The 22,700-nt window shown below is 37.6% G+C and overlaps 1 protein-coding gene and 1 pseudogene across 6 annotated transcripts in view; one reads left to right on the top strand and one right to left on the bottom strand.

Moving 5' to 3' along the window:
• The window catches only part of NLGN1 (neuroligin 1), a 947,633-nt gene that overhangs the window by 731,390 nt on the left and 193,543 nt on the right, over positions 1-22,700 (top strand). The window lies entirely within an intron of this gene.
• On the bottom strand, positions 13,440-14,392 carry LOC105887388 (annotated as a pseudogene).

Below are 22,700 nucleotides of genomic sequence, written 5' to 3'. Positions count from 1 at the left end.
TTTATAGATTTATGTATGTTGAACCATTCTTGAGATCCTGAGATAAAACCCATTTGGTTGTGGTGTATAATTTGTTTGATGTGTTGCTAGATTCTGTTTGTTAGGTTCTTGTTGAATATTTTCATATCAATATTCATTAGTGACTTAGTCTGTAATTTTCTTTTCTTGTTGGGTCTTTTCCTGGTTTGGGGATCAAGTTGATGTTTGCTTCATAGAATGTGTTGGATAGTATTCCGTCTTTTTCTTTTTTGGAAAAGGTTAAGTAGTATAGGTACTAGTTCCTCTTTAAAGGTTTGGTAGAATTCTGACGTCAAGCTGTCTGGTTCTGGGCTTTTCTTTTTAGGGAGATTTTGTATAGTTGATGCTATTTCAGAACTTGATATAGGCCTGTTCAACATTTACACTTCATTCTGGTTAAGTCTTGGGAGGTGGCGTACTTCCAAGTATTGGTCAATTTCCTTCAGATTTTCGTATTTCTGGGAATAAAGTTTCTTATAATATTCATCAATGATTTTTTGAATTTCTAAGGGGTCTGTTGTTATTTCATCTTTACCATTTCTCATTTATGAGATTAGAGATTTTACTCTTTTTTTCTTGGTTAGGCTGGCCATTTTATTGACCTTTTCATAAAACCAACTTTTTGATTTATTGATCTGTTGTATAATCCTTTTGTTTTCAATTTCATTTAATTCTACGCTAATTTCAGTTATTTCTTTTCTTCTTCTGGATTTGGGATTGGAATGTTCTTCCTTTTCCAGTTGCTTGAGATGTTCCATCAAGTTGTTAATTTCTTCTCTTTCTGTTCTCTTGAGGAAGGCTTGCAGTGCTATAAATTTCCCTCTTAGGACTGTCTTTGCAGATCCAGAGGTTCTGATAACTCATATCTTTATTATCGTTTTGTTCTAAAAATGTGTTAATTTCCTTCTTGATCTCATCTCTGACCCATCTCTCAGTCAGCATAAGGTTGTTTAGCTTCCATATTTTTGTATGAGTCTACAGATTCCTATTCTTACTGAGTTCAAATTTTATTCCATGATGGTCCAAGAAGATGCATGGAATAATTTCTATTCTTCTAAATTTACTGAGTTTAGACTTATGACCTAAGATGTGATCGATTTTGGAGCATGTTCCATGGACTGATGAGAAAAATGTGTATTCAGATTTGTTAGGATGAAATTTTCTGTAGATGTCTATTAGATTGAAGAGTTAAATAGTTAAATTTAAATCTAAAATTTCTTTGCTAAGCTTCTTATTGGAGGATCTATCCAACACTGCCAAAGGAGTGTTAAAATCTCTATGACAGAGCTGGGAGAAATCAAGTTGCTCATGCCTATTACAGTATCTCTTATAAATTGAGGTGCATTCTGGTTGGGTGCATAGATATTGATAATTGAGATCTCATCATAATGAGTATTACCCTTAACAAATATAAAATGGCCATCCCTGTCCTTGCTTATTTTTGTTACTTTATACCCTATTGTATCTGCGAATAAAATTGCAATACTGCTTTTTTCTGCTTTTCATTTTCCTGGAATATAGATGACCATCCCTTCACCCTGAGTCTATATTTACCTTTTAAAGTAATATGTGATTCTTGAATATAGCAGATGTCCCATCTGAGTTTCTGTATCCAATCAGCCAATCTGTGCCTCTTTAGAGGACAATTTAAGCCATTCAAGCTGATTGAAATTATTGATAAGCCTGGTAAAATTTTGGGTATCGAGCTTGCCGAAAGTCAAGTAGATATTTTTAATCCTTTCACCACTGTGGAAGTTGGAATTTGATCAAAAGTTTCTGAATGAGTTTATTTTTGTGGTGGAGGATTGCACTGGTCATTATGGAGGATAGGTTAGAGAATTTCCTGCAGAGCTGGTTTAGTTATGGCAAATTTCTTCAACATGTGAATGTCATTAAAATATTTAATTTCTCCATCATGGATGAAACTTAGTTTAGCTGGATACAGGATCCTGGGTTGAAAGTTATTTTGTTTTAGGAGATTAAAAGGCGATGAACATCCATTTCTAGCCTGAAAGGTTTCAGTGGAAAGATATGCAGTCATTCTAATACTCTTCCTCTTGTAGGTTATGATTTTCTTACGTCTAACTGCTTTCAGAATTTTCTCTTTCATCTTAACTTTGGTGAAGCTAATTATGATGTGCCTAGGGAATGTCTTGTTTGGGTTGAGTCATGCTAGGTTCTGAAACTTCCTGCTATCTGAATTTCAGAGTTTCTTGGCATGTCTGGAAATTTCTCTTTCATAATTTCATGAAGAAGAGCTTCTGTGTTTTGTGAAGCAACTTTGTCGCCTTCAGAGATTCCTGTAAGGTGAATATTAGTTTTCTTTGAATTATGCCAGAGCTCTCTGAGAGAAAGATCCATTTTAGCTCTCCATTTCTCTTCATCTTTGTGTGCTTGGGCACGTTCAAAAGCTTTGTCTTCAATGTCAGAGATCCTTTCTTCTGCCTGCTCCATTCTGTTACTGAGGGATTCTACCATATTTTTTAGGTCTTTGATGACTACAAACTCTTGCCTCAATGTTTCAAAATCTTTGGTCATTTTATCTTTGAAATCATTGAATTCTTGAGACATATTTTGAATAATTTCTTGAAATTCAAATTCTTTTCTTTCTTCCATTCTGTTAATCTTATTTGCTATCCAAATCCTGAACTTGATTTCTGACATATCAGCCATCTGTTTATGTATGTGGTCTTCAATTGCATCTGCCCCATTTTTCCTTGGGGGAGTTGATCTACTCTGGTTATTGGTGTTGCCTGAGTTTTTCCACTGATTCCACCCCATGCTGAATTTATACTGTTTGAAGTTTGTCCCAGAAGCATTCTTCCAATAGCTGCCACCAGAGAAGATGCCAGCTTCCTCTGGATGTCCAGAGAGACAGGCGTGTCTATCTGGAAAAGCCTCAGGGATGTGAGCCTTATTGTTCCCGCTGTTTTGGCTGCTGCTTTTTGCCTTGGGGTACCACTGCTCTAGTATGGATCCCTCTCAACTGACTGTCCTCTTGCAGTTCTTGGGCAGTCCAGTCTTGACAAGGGTGGCGGGAGCAGCGGAGAATCCACCTCCCATCAGGGGAGTGCAGGGCTCAAGCAACCAGCAGGTCTCTGGTGACCCAGCGCCCAGCAAAGTTGGTGGGAGTAGGGAGGAATCTGCCTACCACGTGGGGAGTGCAGGGCTTAAGCAAGCAATCAGCAGTTCTCCAGCCACCCAGTGCCCAGAGAGGATGGTGGGAACAGCAGGGGATCTGCCTGCCTCCAGGGGAGTGCAGGGCTCAAGCAAGCAAGCAGCAGGTCTCTGGCTGCCTGGCGCCCAGAGAGAGTGGTAGGAACAGCGGGGAATCCACCTCCTACAGGGAGCCAGTGGCTCTGTCTTGTTTTCAGCTAGTCTCTGACCTCCCTAGTGAACCAGTTACTCTGGGTTGAAGTTTCAGCTGTGGAGAAATACTAGCAATTGAGTAGCCCCGCACCTCACAAACAACAATTGGACAAGGAAAATTGAGCCTTCCCACAACCATACACCCAGGGTACCACTTTGGATAGTCCTTGGGTGATTGGCCTGGGTTGAGAGGTCCAACTCAGTTATCCCAGTCAGCACCAGTCTCAGGTGGAAGAGTTCAAAAGGTCTCCGGCAACTAGATAGGAGGGGTCTGTTGGTAGCTCAAATATGGATCACTCCAGTGCTCTGTGAAGGCAGGAGGACCCACCTAGCAAGTGTATAAGTCTGGGGAGGTTGATGCCTCCTTCCCCATCCTGCACCTCCATCACACCCAGTCACCATCAACCACTCAGGGCTGTGACCCAGTTCCCTCCAATGAGCAAACCTCCTGGGGTTCATGACTGCCTGAGTCACCCAGAGATCTGGGTCCTCATCCAGGCCTCCACTCTCTACCACTATCTGGCAGGGGAAAGTGAGACCTGACAATCTCAGGTGCTCAAGGGAGTTCACCTGACAATCTCAGGTGCTCAGTTCACTCAGTTCCAGCCCCATGCCTGATTGATGTTGCTGATAGAATGGGACAGAACAACTTCACAGAATCTGTTTCTATCCCGGCCAAATTCCCCTGCAGTTCAGTCGCTGCTTGAGCTGATAGAAACCACAAGTCAGCCCTAGGCAGCAAGCAATTAGAGTTTACACTCAGGTATCAGTTCCAGCCTATGTCTTATCTGTGATGCCCTGAGGGCTGGATGTGTCTTGGGCTCAGTGGAGCAGTCTTCTGGCTAAGCCCCTCCCAGGCTGGTACTGCCCTTAAGATTCTTTACTCACAAGATGTCCCAAAACCACTCTGCCAGTGGCTGCCACTGGAGAAAATGCTCAGCTTGCTCTGGTTGCCCAGAAAGACAGAGCATGTCTGTCTGGAATGGCCTCAGGGGTTTCAGCCTTATTATTCCTGCTGTTGCAGCTGGCTGCCACTCTGCAACTCAGGATGCCACAGCTCCTGTATAGTTCCCTCTCAGCTGACTGTCCTCTCCTCACTCCTGGACCACAGAATCAGCATAGACCAGCAATAGTCCCTGCCCCCTCCACTCCTCTCAAGAAAATGCCCAAGAATCTGGACTCCATGGTGGACAGGCCTCCAGACCTCAGAGTGAGCGTGGGTGGGAGTCCTGGAAGTTCAGAATTGCAGGTAGAAAATATATACAGTTTTATGCCTGGCAGGAGAGTGCCGTAGCACATTAGTAGGGGTAGGAAGTTTAGTTTTTAGAGGGTCTCTCCTGTGGGATAGAGTGGGAGGATGTTTGAACTCTGCTTGCTTGTTTTTATGGAGTAAACTGTGAGCTCTTCTCATGGGGGAGGGGACTCCTGTATGCTTGGTGGTGGATTTTGTACCTTTTGTTTGAATTTTTGGGTTGCAGCTCACCTTAGCAGAGATGGTATGCATTATTCAACCTTCTCTCTTGGCTCAGCTCCAAACCATCAGCTTACTTGCTAAACTTCTGTCTTTTAGCTCTCCTTCTGGATGGGAGCCTCTGTGGAAAGCTGACTACAGTCTGCCATCTTGCCTCCTAGGATCTCATGGTTTAGCTGCTTTTTGAGCATATGAAAAAACACCTTTCCCTTCTTCTCATCAGTCTATTCAAACTTCAGTGAGAATTTCTGAACACTCACAATGGGTCCAGGTGTGCTCTGGATTCAAGGATTCTGAATGGGTGAGAGGAGGCCCAGTGTTCCCCTGCATCAGCCAAATCATTCATCCCACCTGGAAGTGCTTTTCTTTGTTCTCTTTGCCTGGTAAACTACTATATGTATTTCACAGTCCAATTAAATTGTCATATTTTCTTTGGAGCTGCCAGAGAGTGTTAATAGTGCCTCCCTCTCTAAGACTATAAAGTGTCTGTGTGTGTATGTCCTTATGCTCACGTGGGTGTATGTCCTGCACATCCGTGCATGTGTTTCTAAAACCATTGGTGGTGGTAAATTTGCAATTAGCAACCCAAAGATTCATGACCAGGAATAACTTATTACTGAAGTACATTTGAATCATCCATGTGCAGGATGCTAAAGAGCCTAATATTCAGGACCTCTCACTTGTATAGGCCCCTGTGAGTGCTCCAGTTATTGGGGGTACATGGTATTCTATGTGGAGAGAGGCAGGCAGGTTTATAAACCATTTGTTTGTAATTAATTCTGATAAAATGCCTAAAGAGATCTCAAAAGAAAGATGTTTGAATTTCCAAGATTTTAATATCTCTTGTTTAGTAGTTTCTTATTCTAAATAAATATTTATTTTGTACCAAATTTACTGTTTGAGTTTCTATTCTTTTTTTTTTTTTTTAAAGAAGTTGCTTAAATTGTATAAACTTCATGCCCTACAAAACCTGAACTTGCTTTGGTAACTGTGAAGCTACTAGGAGCTTTAGTTGGCTCACACACAGGTGGGTGTGTTAGTGTTCATTTTACATGATATTCAATAGGGTCTCTATGGGTTTTGCTGATGTCCCCCTTTAGAATGAGGAAACGTTTTGAGTTTTTGTCCTCTTGTTCCCTATTCATATGTGAATATGTGATTTTTCCAAAATGAGGTTTCTGGAAACTCAAAAATAAAGTCATTATAAGAAAGACAAAGCAAGGATGTTAAGGTCTGGGAGAACAAAATTGAAGGTCCAAGTCCTAAACAAGGCTTTAGCAGCTGGTATAATCATAACTAACCAGTTCAAAGTTCTGCTACTTTATTTCCACCTGTTATAAATGTAGTATCTGCCTGGTAGAGTTTGGGGAACCCTAGAGATGATGTACAGATGTTACTTACATCTTGCATATAGCACAGGTGTTCAGGGCATAGTAAAGCACCCGCAGGGATTCTTGGCCCCTCAGGAAAAAATGATTTGGAAAATTATATCTGCTTATCTTTCTTCCATAATTCCAAGTGGGGTCATGGAAGAGCCTCAATTTGCTGCTGGTCTGTGTTTACTAGTCCTCTTTAATGATGATAGCTTCTGATCTCCAATAAGAAAGGTCCACTAAGTCTCATTTGAGGAGAAAGACATGGCCTTTCTTGGCTCAATATATTCCTTTACTCACTGAGAAAATATGAGGAAGAAGGCTGCACAGGGCATGGAATGTTTTAAATCACCACCACCCCCCAAATCAAGCATGAAAGTAAGATTTCTCATTTATTACCATTTCCTCTGTCCAGATGATGGTGTGTTTTGGATGTAGAAGGCTGATGAATTCTGTGTTCCTGTTACTGTTAAAGGAAACTCGGCTCAGCACCTGTGGCTCAAGTGGCTAAGGCGCCAGCCACATACACCCAAGGTGGTGGGTTTGAATCCAGCCTGGACCCGCCAAACAATGACGGCTGCAACCAAAAAATAGGCGGGCGTTGTGGCGGGTGCCTGTGGTCCCAACTACTTGGGAAGCTGAGGCAGGAGACTCGCTTGAGCCCAGGAGTTGGAGGTTGCTGTGAGCTGAGATGCCACAGCACTCTACCCAGGGGGACAGCTTGAGGCTCCGTCTCAAAAAAAAAAAAAAAAAGGAAAAAAGAAAGAAAAGAAACTCTCACTTGGATGAGACTGTTGGGGCCTTTGGAAATCGCTGACAGTGGTACTAAATATCTCAAACTTTTCCTGTCTAAAGCAACTCCAGATAGGTTTGGCTTATGAACAATTTACATACAGAATTCTTTAGAGGTCTTATAAATGCTGATTTATTTAAATAACTGGACATCTTAAATGATTCTCAAGAAGCAATTTATGTTATATATTTCATATGCATATATTGCTACTAAATCAGTACTCTGATGGGCACACACAGAAATACTATATTTTTTCCAGAGAAACAAAATCTATTTCCACTTTTATAAAATGAGGTTTTGTAGAATAAATTGTGGGAGGAAACGAAGCATTTCACTTCTTAGAAAGTGATGGTCCATTAAGATCTAAATGCACCAGCCTCGCTACCTTGACTAATTTTACAGGAGTTTAATGCACTCCTAGAACACTGAAATCTGTGGAATAGCTCCACTAACTTGATTTTTAAGTGAAACTTGTCTCATGTAAGAGAACCAGTTAACTTTACTTCCTAAAGTTGTGATAAAGAGTAGGTAACAACACCAGTTGCATAGATAGTAGCAGATGATGTTCAGACAATATTCCGTCAGGATTAAAAGTATATAAGTGTATTTAGACGTTTGTTTTTTTCTTATTAATAACACAAAACTAGAAATACACATTTATACATAGCTAAAAATACAAAAAATTTGATCTTTATAGGGAATGAAAACCAGAACAATTTCATATATATGTAGTTACTGTCCACTGAATTGCAATACTGTTTCCCTCCACTGGGGCTGGGAAGTGGAGGAAGAAAATCAGACAGTTAAACATTTATCTATACATGCCATGAAGCCTTTTGCATAGAGAAGAAAAAAAATCTTAAAATTTCTAAAATTTAAGTATTAATGATAGAATCTTTCAAAAATAACACTGTATGTCATGCGAAGTTTTCATTGTAAATTTAGAAAAATGGCTGCTACTTATAGATATGTTGAGGGGAGCGATATAGGTAAGACAAGTCATTTTGATAATTTATAGCAAATAATGTTACAAAAGGATGACTGTGCATGTGTTAGATTCATCCCTTTTAGTAAAGGTTTGAAAATATCCCCATTTCATTATTTAAGTTCCCCAAATATATACAGTTTTGTCAGTGAGGAAACGCACCTTCAGTTCATTGATTTTTAGAAGGATTAATAAATATTTCAATTGTCCTTCCAGAATGTTTTGTTAGAAATTTAGACTAAATTACTGGTTTCTAAAGGCTCTTACAACTCTAACACTATAACATTGTCTTATTTTGTTATCCTAGTCATGTGTAGAATTGAAGTCTATTGAAGTCAGGAATAGAATTATAAGTTTCCTCCCCACAAGAAACTATGTGGACATTAAAAAGCAAAACAGAGATTACATCCTAATGGAAAGAGCTTCCCTTCCTCTTTTGGAGGACCCAAACTTAACTCCTTATTCTGCAACTCCCTGCCTGTGTCCTGTTAGGGTTGTTATTTAGTCTTTGAGTCTTTAGTGTTTTTTCGTAAAGTGATCTTAAGAATAAAAGTAACTTTCTGTCTTTCACCATAGCCTCTGAAAAAGAAAAAGACTGGCAATAACAGTAGTTAGCTTCTGTCTCACATTAGAAGTAATATGTGATATGCTGATTTTAGAGAAACATTATTTCAGTCATGCTTTGCAACTTACTGCTCTGGGACAATCATTCGTTTATCCTGCCTGTTCCCAACTGTGAATCTAAACAGTGATTTCTTTAATGTTATCTAGATTTCCATAAATATAGATTGTATTTTCTTTATTAGTTTAGCCAAACAAATACAATGATATGACTCTTTGTGTGCACGTGTGTGTGTGTTTGTGTAAATGTAAATCTAAGCGCATCCTTCTCCCCTCCACAAGCCGGAGTACAGGTCCGAGTGTGTGGCTACAGACTGCTTGCTCCCCATGTAGTACATGAGCCTTTTGGTTCCTTGCTGTAATAATTTCTGTTCAATCAAACATTTTCCCTGATACATATATCCAAGGAGATAGACATGTGCAATTATAACAGATAGAATAAATTACCCTTTCCTTTACTAGTTCTAGTAAAAATTAAATATTAGAAATCTAGCTGCTGAGTCTAAAGATCATGCTAAGCTGCTTTTCTTGGTATCTACTTAACCACAGCTTGTAAACGAGACAAAAAAAGTCTCTGTTTCTCCATGTTGGTATGCATTGGAGGGAAAAAGCACACATGGTGCCTATTCATGACCTGGGGAGAAGGGGCTACTGAAATTATGGGAGCTCAATGTCTTAGTCCATTTGCATTCCCATAACAAAATGCTACAAACTGGGTAGTTGATAGACAACAGGAATTCGTTTCTCACAGGTATGGAGGCTAGGAAGTCCAAGATCAAGGCGACTGCAGATCTGCTGCCTGGTGAGGGCAACTCCTGGTTCACAGAAGGAGTCTTCTTGCTGAATCCTAGCATTGCAGAAGGAGGCAAAGCCACTTTTAGGGATCTTTGTCACAGGACACAGAGTTCCATAGTGCTCTACCCACATGAACTCATCACCACCTGAGGTTTCACCTTCTAATACCATCACTTTGGTGATTAAGTTTTCAACATATGAATTTTGGGAAGACACAAACATATTCAGACAATTCCATTCCCCTTGAATTCTTTAATCAGATTTAAGTACCTTTCTATTACACAGTTTATCCATATGAGACCGTGGTTGAGGGTTCTAATACTTAGGCTGCAAGACCCAGACTGAAAACATACAATGGCTGCAGTATTGTTTCTTGCCTAGTGATGTACATTAACATGAAGGTTTAAGAAATAGATTTGATTTATCAAAGTCTGCTTTTGTACCTAATCCTCTATTTAAAGAGAAAATATTAAGCAATTTTAATAAAGCCTTCCATATAAAGATATTTTGAGGCAAACCACACATTTACGTAAGATGCATACATAAATTCACTTTCTTGGTGTGACTACCCATCTTCACTCTTTATGTGCACATTCCAATATCCTTTTATCTAAGATTTTATTTAGAACCAGTGAAAAGTTCAATTATAAAGTAGTAATTTTTTGAAAATTTATTTTGAAAGTGATAGTAGATATTTTATAGAGTTTACTGATACTAGCTTTAGCAATCTTTTTTCTATGACTTTTGTTTAAAATGAGACCATTTTTAAATGCACACCATTGGTGGCATGCATTCAGCCATTAAAAAGTAATGATCAAAAAGACTATTTAATAGATTGAAGAAAAGCTTAAGATAAAATAGAAAGTAGAATGAAGGTATCTAAAAGATACTAGAGACCTAGAATAAAGGTCAAATGAGATTGGAGTTCCATTTTTAAAAGTTAGGAATTTTTAAAAATAAGAAAATATATCAGATTTGGTGCCTGTAGCTCAGCAGCTAGGGCACCAGCCACATACACTGGAGCTGGCAGGTTTGAACCTGGCCAGGGCCTGCCAAACAACAATGACAACTACAGCCAAAAAACAGCCAGGCATTGTGGCCAGCACCTGTAGTCCCATCTAGTTGGTAGGCTGAGGCAAGAGAATCACTTAAGCCCAAGAATTGGAGATTGCTATGAGCTGTGACGACACAGCCTCTACCGAGGGTAACATAGTGAGACTCTGTCTCAGAAAAAAAAAAAAAGAAAAGAAAAGAAAATATATCAAAGTATTAATTTGTATGGCAGAATTTCTGGTCATCTTTCTGTGTTTTTTCTATTTATTTATAGCAAACAAATGTAAATTATGTTCTTACATAGCATGTTAATACCTAATAAAATAAATATTAGATACATGACGTGTGTTAGAAACCACATATGTATTTGATGAACATATGTTTATACGAAATTGATATTGCAGGGAAATGGCTAAGCATCTGGACTTTGATGACCAAACTTAAACATTGATTTTTTAGCAAGTTGTCCAAAATCTCTAAGTCTACATTTCTTCATCTATAAAATATACAGACAGAGAGTCTTAACTTATGAGTTAGGTCTGTTGTGAGGACCTGATGTCTTAATATATACAAAGCAATTAAAATAGTGTCTGGCACATGTTAGTACATACTAGATATTATGATTAAATTTATACTGTAATTAAAAACCCATTAAAGTTGAGAAAACCTAACATTTGGTATCCTCTTTATAAAACAAATAGTTAAAACCTGGAATTTAATTTAGAATATACAGTATATTGAGATCACTTAACATTCTTAACTTTTGTTGTTGTTGTTGTTTTAGGTTAATATGAGCCTACAGATGATTAGGTTACATTGTGTGCATTTATTAGGTAATGTCCAAGTTTTAGTTGAGCCCTTCACCCAGGAGATGTGCCATGTATCCTTATGTTGTGGCCATTAGGTGAGAGCACACCAATCCCCTCTCTCCCTCCTCCACCTCAATTTAATTATGTTTTTCATTTGTATACATAGTTGTTCACCTCCTAGTTTCACATTAGTATTGTGTAGATTGGATACTTGCTTTTCCATTTTTGTGATACTTTACTAAGGAGAATGTTCAACTCCATCCAGGTAAATACAAAAGACTGACAAAAATACAAAAAAAGTCTCCATCTTTTTATGGCTAAATAGTATTCCATGGTACACATATACCACAGTTTATTAATCCATTCATGAGTTGGTGGGCACTTGGGTTGATTCCACATCTTGCTGACTGAATTGAGCAGATGTCCTTATGGTAAAATTATTGTTTTACTTCTGGGTAGATACTCATCCTTAACTATTAGAGCATTATAAATGATTGGATTTTTAAATCTTTGAATATTTAATAAAAAAGATGTCAGAAACTTCATAGATTGATGTTTATCTAATTCATTGTTTAGATAGTCTCAAGCTCTTACTCAGAAGATTGGTTCTTATTTTGCATCCAATGCTAATGCCTTGAGAAAATAGAAATTTCCCTCCTATAACCACAGTAAGCAAGGAATATATGAAAAGTTGGTGGCCGTTAGATGATGTCTTTCTGACAGAAGTGAAGAGAGCTGATAGCCAGACAGTGGGGACAGAGAAAGACCAGCTGGATATTATGAAAACTCAAAACCACAACTACAATGAAACTGAAAATCATTAATTTCTGTGGAGGGACAAACAGCCTTCAGAAGGAAAATATCATTTTGTATTTTACAATAGAATGAATTCAAATTCACTGCTAAATTCTCATCATTGTTTTGATTAGAATTCACTGTTTCATAAAGCAATGACTTTTTTACACATTTTAAAAAGAGTTTTTTTGTTTTTTAATTTAGTGCTTTTGTGTAGGGTGATCTGTGGGAAGAAATTATTGTATGAAATAGCAGATTCCTTAACAATTTCAGATAGTCGAGTACCAATACAGAAATTCCATATCATAGGGTATTTTCTTTCTACCTCAATTCCTCATATATTTTTCTCATCTTGTACAGGCACTTACATACGATCTACAGAAAATTAATTTACATAACAATAGTTCTTGAAGAAAAAAATTAATGGCTAGATTGTAAGAAAATTCACATATCTTTACATATATTTTTCCTCCAGATTTTATTTTGAAAAAATGCATATATATATATATATATATATGTCTTTCTGCTTTCTAATAAGATAATACAGTGAAAATGGGGACAAAAAAATCAATACAGATTGAACATGTACATCATATTTATATAATCTTTGTTCTCTAAAAATTCAGAATACACAAGAAACCCAATAACCAAAATAAGGACGAGATTATGGTTGTGTTTATCAATATTTAAAAGTTATAAAAATTCAGAAAAGGAATTATCCTGGACTAAAATAAAAAGCTAGTGATATAAACCTGCTAATAACTTCCCTGAGAAAATACTATTCCTGACATTTAATGCTCAAATTCTTCCTATAATTTTTTTTCCGCTCTTTTATGTGCCATAAAAGTCTGCTCTTTGTAATTTAATCCCAATTCATGTTTTTATCCTGGACTGAGGAACTTCAGTCTTGATGCCTTGCTAGAGTTAATTCCAAATATCTAAACAATGTGAAATACCTCTTTTACAAAAACTTGAATATTTTTTTGAATTATTAATGTTATTTATTCTAGCAACCACAACATTGTTACAAAAGCATAATTTTAAGAGATTTATCTGCTCAGATACTTTAATTAGCAGCTCTCATATATACAGATTTACAAATCATCTTTGGTATTCAAGGACCCTCATCATACAGAGAAACATAAAGTTGAGCCTTGGCAGAGATCACCAGAAAAGAATCTGGTGCCTGCCTTCACTCTTCCTAGGTTGACTATACAGAAGCCATCTACAATAGCCACCCATCCCTAAGAAATAATAGAAGACAATCACACATGATGAATAGTTTCCAGAGAAGTTTTTGCCTCTGACGGTAAACAGGTGGCACCTCATTCTTTGTTTAAATACCAAGAAACCGCTATCAGCCAAAGCCATTATTTGTTCTCATCATGTCTATATCTTCAGAATTGGAAGAAGAATGTGAGCTGGGCTGTAGGCTTGATCTTTCACCATGTGCAAGTCATGCTCTGGTGCCACTAATGTTCCTTCTTTGGAATCAGGGCAGGGGGAGAATCCAGTGGCTTTGCCATGAAGGAGGCAATAAGGATTTTCATAGCTTGAAAATAGTCATAAGCCTTCTTTTCACAGCTCGTATCGTGACATTCTTGCCACTGCTCAGGACTTTGTCCACCACCGTTTCATAGGGTTCATCCATCGCATTCACCCCATTCACGTCAGTGATGATGTCTTAATCTTCCAGTCCAGCAAGGTCAGCAGGACTGTCCTTCTGTACCTCTTTGATCAATGAGCCTGGCATACCCTGAATGGCATTGAAGTGAAAGCCATAGCCATTTTCTCCTTTATCCAGCATGAACGGTTTAGGTTTATGATCTACTTCTTCTGCAGTATCTGGATGTGAGGCCTCCTGAGAAGCAGGAACAGGAACTGGATCCTGCCTGACAGAGCCATTAGGCAAGTTTGTAACCTTGATAGCAGATAAATAGAGAAAAATGAGCCAGTTCATATATGTGACCTGTCTCTTTGTCTACTACCAGCAGTGAAGTCTGATCTCCACCCTTTCTAATCATTTCCACAATACTGTCATGATCTAGATTTTCCAAGACTTATCATTGACAGCAACATCCAGGTCATTGTTCTTCAAGCCAGCCTCCTCTGCTGGACTTCCAGAATCTACGTCCTTGATGATTTGACCTTTCTGCTCTGGGTTTGCCCTCAGATAGAAACCATAGCTATTGCTTCCTTTCTTCATCACAACTTGGGGCAGGTGGGATAACTTTTTCAAATTGGATGCTGTTTTTTTTTTTTTTTTTTTAATTTTATCTTCTGCTCACTGTGGCACTTGTCAGTTGTTTGTTTGTTTGTTTGTTTGTTTGAGACAGAGTCTCACTATATCACCCTTGGTAGAGTGCTATGGTGTCACAGCTCACAGCAAACTCAAACTCTGAAGTGATTCTCTTGACTCAGCCTCCCAGGTAGCTGGGATTATAGGTGCCCATCACAACGTCCAGCTATTTTTGGTTGCAGTTGTCATTATTGTTTAGCAGGCCTGGACCAGGCTCTAATCCACCATCGCCTGTGTATGTGGCTGGCGCCCTACTCACTGTGCTACAGGCACCAAGCTACTTGTCAATTTTTTGATTTGTATTTCTCTAATGATGAAAGATGTGGAGCATTTTTTCATGTGTTTGTTGGCCATTAGCCTATCACTCCAGAGAAGTTTCTGTTCAAGTTTCCTGCCCACAGGGAAATAGGGTTGTTTGTTCTTATTGATACCTGTGAGTTTTCTGTGAATTCTAGTTATCAGATCTTTGTTAAAAACATAGCCTACAAAAATCTTCTCCCATTCTGAAGGCTATCTGTTTGCTTTACTAACTGTGCTCTTGGCTGTGCAGCATCTTTCTAGCTTGATCAGATCCCAAGTATATATTTTTGGTGCTGCTTCAATTGCCAAGGGGGTCCTCCTCATAAAATATTTTCCCAGGTCCCTTTCTTCAGGAATTTTCCTTGCATTCTCTTATAGCATTTTTATAGCTTCATGTCTTAAGTTTAAGAATCGATTTTTGTTAGTGGTGAAAGGTGAGGGTCTAGTTTCAGTCTTCTACAGGTTGCCAGCCAGTTCCCCCAGAACCATTTGTAAAATAGGGAATCTTTCCCCTAATGAATGTTTTTGATAGGCTTATCAAAGATAAAATGAGGGTAAGTGGCTGGATTCATCTCTTGTTTCTCTATTCTATTTCATATATCTACCTCTCTGTTGTTGCCAGTACCATGCTGTTTTGATCATTATAGATTTGTAATATAGCCTGAAGTCTGACGATGTGATACATCCTGATTTTTTTTTTTTTGTTTGTTTCTAAGTAATGTATTCACTATTTGAGGTCTTTTTCTGATACCATATAAAAACGAAGTACTATTTTTTCAAGTTCTTTAAAGTATAAAATTGGTGCTTTAATAGGGATTGCTTTAAATCTGTAGATTGCTTTGGGTAGTATGGACATTTTAACAATGTTGATTCTTCCCAGCCATAAGCATGGTATGTTTTTCCATTTGTTAACATCTTTAGCTATTTCTTTTCCTCCCAGTTTCATAATTCCCATTATAGAGATCTTTCATGTCCTTTGTTAGGTAAATTCCCAGATTTTCATCTTCTTTTTGTAAAAGAAAGAGTCCTTGACTATATTTTCAGCTTGACTATTGTTGGTATATATAAAAACTTCTTATTTGTAAGTATTGATTTTGTATCCTGAGACACTGCTGTATTCCTTGATCACTTCTAAGAGTTTTGTACTTGAGTCCCTGAGGTTTTCCAGATGTAAAATCATGTCATCCACGAGGAGTGAGAGTTTGATCTCCTCTGAACCCATTTGTATACCTTGATTGCCTTCTCTTGCCTGACTATGATGGCTAAGACTTCAATTAGACAGTGGGCATCATTGTCTAGTTCCAGATATGAGTAGAAATGTTTTCAATTTTACTCCATCCAATATGATATTGAGTGTGGGTTTGCTGTAGATGGCCTCTATCAGTTTAAGAAATGTCCCATCTAAGCCTATTTTCTTAAGTGTTCTGATTATGAAAAGATGCCGGATATTATCAAAAGCTTTTTCTGCTTTTGATAGAATCATACAGGCTTTTAAAAATTTTTATTTATGTGATGTATTACATTTATAGATTTATGTATGTTGAACCAACATTGTAACCCTAGGAGAAAACCAACTTGATCATGGTATATAATTTTTTTGATGCGTCATTGAATTCTGTTTACTAGGATCTTATTGAATATTTTTCCTTTGATATTCATTAATGATATTGGTCTATAGTTTTCTTTCTTTGTTGGGTCCTTTGCTGGTTTAGGGATTAGGTGATATTTGCTTCACAGAATGTGTTAGGAGTATTACTTCTTTTTCTATGTTTTGGAAAAGGTTATGTAATATAGATTCTATTTCCTCTTTGAAGGTTTGATAGAATTCTGAAGTGAAGCCATCTGGTCCCAGACTTTTCTTTTGGGGGGAGATTTTGTATAGTTGATGTGATTTCAGTGCTTGATTTAGATCTATTCAAGATTTCTGATTTTTTCTGGCTGAGGCTTGGAAGGTGGCATGCTTTCAGGTATTGGTTCATTTCCTCCAGATTTTCATATTTCTGAGAATAGAGTTTTTTTGTAGTAATAATTGAGGATTTTTTTGAATTTCTTTGGTATCTGTTGTTATTTCTCCTTTATTGTTTCTGATTTATGATATTAGAGATTTTACTTTTCTTTTTCTGCATTAAACTAGCCAAAGGTTTGTCATTTTTTTAAATCTTTAAAAAAAAAACCCAACTTTTTGTTTCATTGATCTTCTGAATGATTCTTTTGTTTTCAATTTCATTTAATTTTGCTCTTATTTTGGTTATTTATTTTCTTCTGCTGGGTTTGGGGTTGGGATGGTCTTCCTTTTCCAGTTGCTTGAGATGACTCATTAAGTTATTGACTTCCCCTCTTTCTGTTTTCTTGATGAAGGTTTTCAATGCTATGGATTTTCCTCTTAGGACTGCCTTTGCAGTATCTCATAGGTTTCGATAATTTGTGTCATCATTTTTATTTTGTTCCAAAAATTTGATGATTTCTTCTTAATCTCATCTTTGATCCAGCTGTCATTCACCCTAAGGTTAAGTTGTTTCCATGACTTTGTTTGAGTACAAAGATTCCTGTTACTGTTGAGTTCACCTATAATTTCATGATTTTCTAAGAAGATATAAGGAATAATTTATATTCCTTTAAATTTGCTAAGGTTTGACCTGTGTCCTAAGATGTGATCAATTTTGGAAGATGATCCATGGGCTGTTAAGAATGTGTATTCAGTTTTATTAGGATTAAATATTCTGTACATGTCTGTTAAGTTCATTCGTTCTAGGATCAAGTTTAGATCGATTCTTTATTTGTTTACTTTCTTCTTGGAGGATCTATCCAGAACTGACAGAGGAGTGTTAAAATCTCCAACTATTACAGTGCAGGAAGATATCAAATTGTTCATGTCTATTAAGGTTTGCTTTATAAATTGAGGAGTATTCTGGTAGGATGCATAAATATTAATTATCAAAATCTCTTCATGTTGAGTATTTCCCTTGACAAATAAGTAGTGTCTATCCTTATCTTTGTTTGTTTTTAAAATTATTGTATCTGGAGATAATATTGCAACCCCAGGTTTTTTTCTGATTTCCATTTGCCTGTATTATAGTTTTTCATCCCTTCATCCTGAGTCTTTTTTTTCTTGACTTTAAGGTAAGAGAAATCTCTTATATACTACAGATATCTGGTCTGAATTATATCCAGTCAGACATCCTGTACCTCTTTAGAAGGACAATTTAAGCCATTCACATTAATTGAGAGAATTGATAGGCATGGTAGTGTTTTGGGTGTGATGTTTTTTAAATGTCCAGTGGATATTTTTAATCCTTTCACAACTGTGGATGTTAGGTTTTATTCAATAATTTCTGGGTGAGTTTACTTTGGTGGTGACCATTGTGTTGGTCATTATGGAAAATGGGTCTGAGTATATCCTGGAAAGCTGGTTTAGTTGCAACACATTTCCTTAACATGCATATGTCAGTAAGTATTTGATTTCTCCATCACAGGTAAAACTCAATTTACCTTGGTACAGGATCCAGGAATGAAAGATGTTTTCTTTTAGAAGATTAAAGGTCAATGATCACCCTCTTTTGGCTTGAAAAATTTCAGGTGAAAGTTCTGCATGCATTCTAATATTCCTCCCCTCATAGGTAATATTTTTTCCTTTCTTTCTTTTTTTTTCTTTTCTTACCTCTGTTTGCAATATTTTCTCCTTCATATTGACTTTGGCAAAATTGATTACAATGTGCCTAAGAGATGTTTTATTTGGAATGATTCTTGCTAGGTTTCTGAAACTATCGACTATCTGAATTTCTGTATCTAGTGCAATACTTGGGAAAATTCTCCTCCTAAATACCTTGGAGTAGAAAGCATCTTTGCCTTTAGGATCAACCTCTTCTTCTTCAGAAATTCCTATACCTTGAATGTTAGATCTCTTTGAGTGGTCCCACAGCTCTCCCAGGGACTGTTCTGTTCTTAATTTCCATTTCTCTGCCTCTTTGAATGCTTAGGATCATTCAAAGGCCTTGTTTTCAATTTGTGAGATCCTTCCTTCTGCCTGGTTAACTCTATTACTGAAGGATTCTACTGAACTTCTAAGCTCCTTGAATAAATTTTTCATTTCTTGAGCTGTGCTATATCTTTTTCTCATTATGTCCATATCCTTGGGGACTTTGTCTTTTAATTCATTAATTTCATAAGACAACTTTTGAACTACTCTTTGGATTTATATTTCCATCTTTTCCTCCATTCTATTCATCATTTGCCATCCATATTCTGAATTATATTGGTGAAAATTTAGGCATTTGTCTTTCAATGGCATTTTTAGTGGTATCTTCTTTGTTGTTCTTTGGGGGAGTTGATCTACTCTGATTATTAATGTTGTCAGAGTTCTGTTGTCAGTTGGTTCTGCCCCATGATTGTTTTCAGCCATTTGATTATTAAAACTGGTAGTGTGAGACTGAATTGGCAGCCCCTCTCTAATTAGTAGAGCTAATTAGTCCTTTACCAAAACACAAAGCCTTGTAATTGTGGCTTTTCCCCTACAACTTTATAAAGGTCCCTTTCAGAGTTGTGGCCAGAGACTCTGAGAAGCTACTTTGTGAAAAAATGTAAACTGGCTTGCGCAGTGACTGTAGCTCAAGGAGTAGGGTGCTGGCCCCATATACTGGAGGTGGCAGGTTCAAACCCAGCCCTAGCCAAAAACTACAACAACAACAACAAAAATAGCTGGCTATTATATTATATTATTATTTTATTTTATTTTATTTTATTTGCAGTTTTTGGACAGGGCTCGGTTTGAACCCGCTACCTCCAGCATATGGAGCTAGCACCCTACTCCTTTGAGGCACAGGTGCCATCTGCTGGTTATGTTTTTAAATCAGCCAACATCTACTCTATCCTAAGAAGTCACGATATTAAGTTTAAATCTCAGCTAGGGATAGAGGAAGTTGCAGTGCCCCATCCCCACTATTCAGTTCTTTCCTGCTACAGAACTTCAGCAGCTCAACCTCAGAAGATCTGCAGGTTGATAGCTCTGGTCCAGAGTTCCAATCAGATTATCTTGGGCAGGACAAACACTGCTCATCAGAGAGAGATCAAAGGGTCTCCAGCAGTGGATAGAATTCCATAGGCAGTTCCATTCAGCAAACCTGAGGGGATGGCATCTGATCCCCTCCCATGTGCTGCCAATTGCCTTTAAAAGTCCCAACTGTGCATCAGTGCCCCTTCCCACTGGGCACAGCCCAAACACGGCTTCAGCAGTACTCTTCACTGGGGACAGTTAGAACAGGTGTCTCTACCTCCCGCCTGCCTGGCACAGTCTGAACTGGGCATCAGCACCTCTGCTCACCAGGCACAGTCAGAACCAGAGACTGCACACCACCCTCTGGGCACAGTCAAGCCTGGGGTTCTGTGATGCTATCATGGTGCATCTCTTACTCCCTCATGAATCCCTTTCTTTCTTCTGCTTCCCCACAAGTCACAGTTTCCATGCTGCTGACTAGTGGCCCACACTATACCCAGATATCTCAGGGAATGGCTGAACTCTCTGGGCCCTGTAGAGGGCAGAACTTCAGACCACCATGCAAGGTGAGGCAAGGTGGACTGGAAGTTCAGAATTGTGGAAAAATATTTGTTCAATTTTTATTATTTATTTATTAAATCATAGCTATGTATATTAATGCAATTATGGGGTACTATGTACTGGTTTTGAATACAATTTGAAATACTTTCATCAAACTGGTTAACATAGCCTTCACCGCATTTTCTTAGTTATTGTGTTAAGACATCTATATTCTACCCTTAGTAGATTTAACATGTACCCTTGTTAACCTCCCTACAACCATCCTCCCCTTTCCCCTACCCTCTCCCTTATCTTTCCCCTTCATCTTGGGCTGTAGTTGGGTTATAGCTTTCATATGGAAGTGTGGGTGCTTATAAATTGGTTTCTTAGTAGAGCTGAGTACATTGAATATTTTTCTTCCATTCTTGAGATACTTTGATAAGAAGAATATGTTCCAGCTCCATCCATATAAATGTGAAAGAGGTAAAGTCTCCATCCTTTTTAAGACTGCATGATATTCCATGGTGTACATATACCACAATTTATTAATCTATTCATGGGTCGATGGGCACTTAGGCTTCTTTCATGACTTAGCAATTATGAATTGGGCTGCAGTAAACATTCTGGTGCAAATATCTTTGTCATAAAGTGATTTTTGATCTTCTGGATACCTACTAGAGGAATTGCAGGATTGAATGGCAGGTCTATTTTTAGATCCCTAAGTGATCTCCAACATGTTTCTGAAAGGAATGTATTAGTTTGCATTCCCATCAGCAGTGAAGAAGTGTTCCTTTTTCTCCACATCCACGCCAACATCTCTGGTTTGGGGATTTTGTGATGTGGGCTGATCTTACTGGAGTTAGATGATATACCAAAGTGGTTTTGATTTGCATTTCCCTGAGGCTTAAGGATGATGAGCATTTTTTCATGTGTCTGAGGCCATGTGCCTGTCTTCTTCAGAGAAGTTTTTCTTCAAATTCCTTTCCCACCCTGAGATGGGATCACTTGTTCTTTTCTTGCTAATACGTTTGAGTTCTCTGTGGATTCTGGTTATTAAAATTTTGTCAGAGACATAACCTGCAAATATCTTCTCCTACTCTGAGGGCTGTCTGCTTGCTTTACTTACTGTGTTCATGGCTGGGCAGAAGATTTTTTAGTTTGATCACATCCCAGTAATATATTTTTGGTGTTGCTTCAATTGCTGGGGGTGTTCCTCCTCATAAAATATTCTCTGAGGCCAATTTTGTCAAGTGTTTTCCCCGGAATTTTTCTAGTATTTTTATAGTTTCATGTCTTAAGTTTAAGTCTTTAATCCAGTTAGAGTCTATCTTAGTTAATTAAGTCCAGTTTTAGTCTTCTGCAGGTCACCAGCCAGTTTACCCAGAACTGTGTGTTAAATAGGGAATCTTTTCCCCACTCAATGTTTTTAATTGGCTTATCAAAGATCAAATGATGGTAATTAGCTGGGTTCATCTCTCGGTTCTCTATTATGTTCCATATATCTACCTCTCTATTTTTGTGCCAGTACCATGCATTTTTGATTACTGTATACTAAAGTCTGGTAGCATGATTCCTCCTGCTTTTTTTTTTTAATTTCTGAGTAATGTCTTGGCTATTTGAGTTTTTTTCTGATTCCATATAAAAGGAAGTATTATCTTTTCTAGGTCTTTAACATATGACAGTGGTGCTTTAATAGGGATGGCATTAAAATTTTATATGCTTTGGGTATAAAATGGACATTTTAACAATGTTGATTCTTACCAGCCATGAGCATGGTATGTTTTTCCATTTGTTAACATTTTCAGCTATTTTTTTTTCTCAGAGTTTTATAGTTCTCTTTATAGAGATCTTTCATGTCTTTGTTAGGTAAACTCCCAAATATTTCATCTTCTTTGGCACTACTGTGAAAGGAATAGAGTCCTCGACTACATTTTCACCTTGACTATTGTTGGTACAAATAAAGGCTACAGATTTGTGATTATTGATTTTGTAACCTGAGATGCTGCTGTATTCCTTGATCACTTCTAAAGGTTTTATAGTTGAATCCCTGGTGTTTTTCAGATATACATTCATATCATCTGCAAAGAGTGAAAATTTTATCTCCTCTGACCCCATATGGATACCCTTGATCACCTTTTCTTGACTAATTGCAATGGCTAAGATTTCCATTACAATGTTGAAAAGCAGTGGAGACAATGGGCAACCTTGCCTGGTTCCTGATGTGAGTGGAAATGATTTCAGTTTAACTCCATTCAATATGATATTGACTGTGAGTTTGCTGTAGGTGGCCTCTATCAGTTGAAGAAATGTCTCTTCTATACTAATATTCTTATATGTTCTTATCATGAAAGAATGCTAGATATTATCAAAACCTTTTTCTGCATTAATTGAGACAACCATATGGTCTTTGTTTTTTATTTGGTTTATGTGATGTATCATATTTATAGATTTATGTATATTGAACCAGCCTTGAGAACCTGGGATAAAAC

Source organism: Otolemur garnettii, unplaced genomic scaffold (genome assembly GCF_000181295.1).
Source record: "Otolemur garnettii isolate 467f Iridium unplaced genomic scaffold, OtoGar3 scaffold00078, whole genome shotgun sequence".
NCBI classification, from domain to species: Eukaryota; Metazoa; Chordata; class Mammalia; order Primates; family Galagidae; genus Otolemur; species Otolemur garnettii.
Note: the sequence above shows the minus strand (reverse complement) of the source record. Positions and strands in the feature narration are given on the sequence as shown.